The sequence below is a fragment of the Otolemur garnettii genome, unplaced genomic scaffold (genome assembly GCF_000181295.1).
Source record: "Otolemur garnettii isolate 467f Iridium unplaced genomic scaffold, OtoGar3 scaffold00219, whole genome shotgun sequence".
Classification (NCBI taxonomy): Eukaryota; Metazoa; Chordata; class Mammalia; order Primates; family Galagidae; genus Otolemur; species Otolemur garnettii.
Window position 1 is genome coordinate 2,114,061 of NW_003852614.1, and position 4,165 is coordinate 2,118,225.

The window sequence follows — 4,165 nt, forward strand, 5'->3', positions numbered from 1 at the left end:
AAACCTACTCTTCTTGTACTCAGTCATCTGAAATAGGAGTTACAAAAATGTACAAATATTTTTGAGACTGCTTAGTTGATCAAAGACTTCCACTATTGCTTATTTATGGCTAAAGCACTGTTTAAAATGCTGAATGCTCAGAAGCGCTATGGTTTCCTCTCCACTTTTTTACTCAGAAACAAAATCACCCACCCTTACACCAACACCAAAAAAAAAAAAAAAAGAGAAAATAAAACCAAAGGAATCCCAATTAGATTTATACAAACCCATCAGTGACTGGAAGTCACTGGCCATTAACCTCTAGATGGAACTTTCTCAGAGACTGGAGAGTCTGCAAAAGCATGAACCTCAGAGATAAGTTGCCCATGTGATCAATCCATATGGGGTACCCAGTTATCTTGGCATCCTAAAAGTTTATGGAATTCATCTATCTACCTGAGTCAATGGTGACAATGGTGGTAGTGGCCTGGCAAGAGCAATTTGACTGTATGGCATTGTAAGTTCCCATTATAAGAAACTCGAACCTAACATGGCTCTGACATGACAGTGTTGTCAGTGCAAATCAATGGGAAAGGAAAACTGTGTGAAATATGGAAGTGGAAGAGGTGGTTTGGACACTGGAGGCATATAGGCTTGGGAGAGATGTGTAAGAAGAAAGATAAAGATCCTTTGAGGAGATGCTTTCTAGGCTGCTGTGAAAGTACTTATTTTTGAGAAACACAGGCCATGCTTGCTCACTTGGAGGGAGAACAGATTATAACACTAACAGAAAAAAATTACTCTTCTGATCTTTAGTAACCACTTTAGTAACATTATCATCACTGCATATTTTTTCTTACTAAAAGTAGTTACAAACCCTGAGAATTAACACTAAATATGTGCTACCAGTATATATTTCCACTTAATTAAGTTGTAAGTTATAATAATACTTCCATGCCTCTTTGGCCTAATGGACAGGGACTGTTTCTATGTACTTGTAGCTCACTGAGAACAAACAGGCAATTAACACTTCTGGAAACCTTAAGATAACTTCCATCTTTGGTAACCACTGCATTCCAAAGTAAATGGAATTTAATTGGAGGCTAACCTAGTCACTGCTTATACCTTCTCAGACCCTATTTATTCTTGAACAGACTCCAAAATACTAGGAGAATGTTAATTAAAGCAGTCAGGAATGCACACCAGCTGCTCAAGAACTCTACTCACACTTGCAGAGAAGTCTAAAGTGAGCACTCTGGGGAGCACTAAGGTGTATAAAACAGCTGATCAACCTTTACATTCTTTGCTTAGATACAAGTTATGCTCTGATCACAAGGGGAGGACCCTTTATGCCTTACTGAAATTCTGGCCTGCTCTTTTCAACTTCCAGGCTTGGGAGAATTCCTAATGGTACAATATTATGGTTTTAAAAAGAAATAAATGGATGCTGAATTAACTTTAAAGAGAAACATTTACATCAATCTCAAAGAAAAAGATCTTCAGGTATCACGATAGTGAAATGGAGAAAACTCAAAAACTACACAGCAAATGCATTTGAGTAGTTTTGGGGTGGAGGAAGGGTTCAAACCCAAGGATCTGGCTGAGGCATATACGCCAAGTAACCATGGCAACAGAACAGGAATCTCTAGGAGTAACTGGCAGATAACAGAGGTCACCTGTTCTCTCTTGCACCTTCCACGTGGCTGCCGATTGGCCATGACCTGCAGCCAGTGTAGGTCTGACGATCCCTGCTCCTCCTTTCCTTTTTCTAACCCATAGTCCATACTCATTCAGGAATGGGTAGCATTGCTCCTTTCTGACTCTACACTGCCTGGGTGTAGACAGCAGCATAGTTCTTAGTCACAAACAAATCTCAGGATCATTGGTGCGATGCTGTGGTTCTGCACAGCTTGGAGCAATGTTACTTCCTTCAGAGGCCTCAGGAGCTGTGGACCCACACCTGTAGATCTTTTCTGAGTCATCTCCGTTTAAATCTTGCAGGATACAGGGTTGGGAAAGGAGCCCATGTATGCTGACAGGTATGGAACTAATGGCACATCACTTCTGGCATACTCAGTTTTGTTTTGTTCAATTTTAAGAAAGATGACAACATAACCTATCATGGGTCTGGGATACTTTGAAGTGCCAAGTGCTTGGTGGGATCAGCATTACCCTGCATGTTAAAGGGACCTGGGGCTCTTTACCTTTGTTATGAGCACCAAATATCTAATAAGAGATTTTTAGGGATGGAGGATAAGAACAGTGCATTAGGAAGGAACTCTCCCAACTGTTCAAGGTTGACCACAAAAGCTAGGCTTTTTAAAAAAAAAAACAAAACTAAGACAGAAAAAGTCACAAAGCTAGCTACAAGGATGCCAATTGAGAAATTATGTAACTTTCAGTGATGGGGCCTTAATCACTAGGGCATTGCAAGAATGCAAACTCCAATATTTAAAGTGCTTATGGAGAAGGGGCATGATATTGTGTCTCCTTGCCCACTCCATGTTTTGTATATAAAAAATTTCCTTAAAGAAAGGAAAGCTTAACATAAGCTAAGCAGGTTTGAAGCCAGTAAAATGATATTCCCTAGCCAAGGCCCAATGAAACAAGTGAAGTCCTGTAACTTTGGCTATTTTAGTATACCTCATGTGAGGTACATTAAGACACTTGTCAGAACATGTCAACTACCAGAAAGTATCCTGACACTTTCTAGTCCAAAAGTCAGCCCTACACCTCAAGGCAGAGGCAAAGATTTCTGTGCTCCATAAACCAGCAGACTAAGTCTCCAGCCATTGTCCTCCATGGTTACTCTGGAATGGAAGGAAAAAAAAAAAACAAACAAACAAACAACTGGCCCTTCTCTCTTCTTCCATATATAAGACTCTCTGATATAAATAATCCTTACTCTCCCTGGTGTGAGTAATTGTTTCTCCTTTGTCATATCTAGAATGAGAAGTTACTCTTTGAATAAGCTTTTGAACTGAAATAAAAATTGAGCATGAGCAAAGTATTCCATATATCGACTTTTCAAGCAGTGGATGAAGAAGTAATATACTTCATGGTAGTATTTCATTTGAACACACCAAGGTGGGAGGGAAAGGATACACTGGGGAGACTATGCTCTAGATACATGCCATCTTATCTAGAAGGTGTCTGTGTCCAGTGGGGGAGATAATTTCAGACTTCTCATTTAATTTAACTTTTCCCTAGACTTTTCTAGTACCAAACAGTCTCACTTTCCTTTTCACTTCAGCCCCATGTACTGAGTCCTAAGCCTTCTTCTTTAGACCTACTAGGGGAAGATTTATTTTTTAAGGTATGAAATTAACAATTTTATTAGATAAATCCATTTATTTGACACATTAAATAGGCAAAGATAAAATATTTGCAACCTCATAGAAAGAATCATATTCTCATACTACTTGAACACAACAGTGGTTAAAAACAACAAATTGTAGAATGGACCTCAGGATTTTATGCAAAAAACATCCTGTACAGAAAGGTTTCAGGCTTCTAACTTCACTGAATCCAGGGTACTAAACATGCTTCTTTATATTCTTCAGCTTTTTCCAAGGTTTTTTTTTTTTTACTTTCTAACATCTGCTGAAGATCAATATATGCAGCTTCCAATCTGCACTGGCAATCTGGAATCATCATCCTGGACTCTTGCAGGATCTCTATCTGCTTTTTAATAGCACACTTTTCACCATATTCAGCTCTCACTTTTTCAATCTTTTGTTCTTGTTGCTTCCCTTCCTTTTCATACATCACTTTCTCTTTGACCAATCACTTCAATTTGCCAGTCTTGATCTTGATCTGTCTCAAGGATTGGACATGGTTCCTTGAGTACTGGGAAAAGAAGGGGCGGAGGGGTGGAAAGCTGTAGGAACTGTGGAGGGTGACAGCATAGAGGTGAAGGTTGTGTCTGAGGGGGAAGATTTTTAAGGGCTTGGTTTCTGATAAGACACTGCAGCCTTATCATAAAGTGATGAATAAGGCACTGCTGGATATTATCAAAAGCTCTTTCTGCATCAATTGAAAGAATCATGTGTTCTTTGTTTTTTATTTTATGTGATGTATTATATTTATGGATTTATGTATGTTGAACCCGCCTTGTAACCCTGGGAGAAAACTGACTTGATCGTATAATTTTTGTGATGTGTTGTGGAATTCTGTTTGCTAGGAT

General features: G+C 39.0%; 1 pseudogene; it reads right to left on the minus strand.

Moving 5' to 3' along the window:
• Positions 1-3,447: 3,447 nt before the first annotated feature.
• LOC100964009 lies at positions 3,448-3,904 on the minus strand (annotated as a pseudogene).
• Positions 3,905-4,165: the final 261 nt, after the last annotated feature.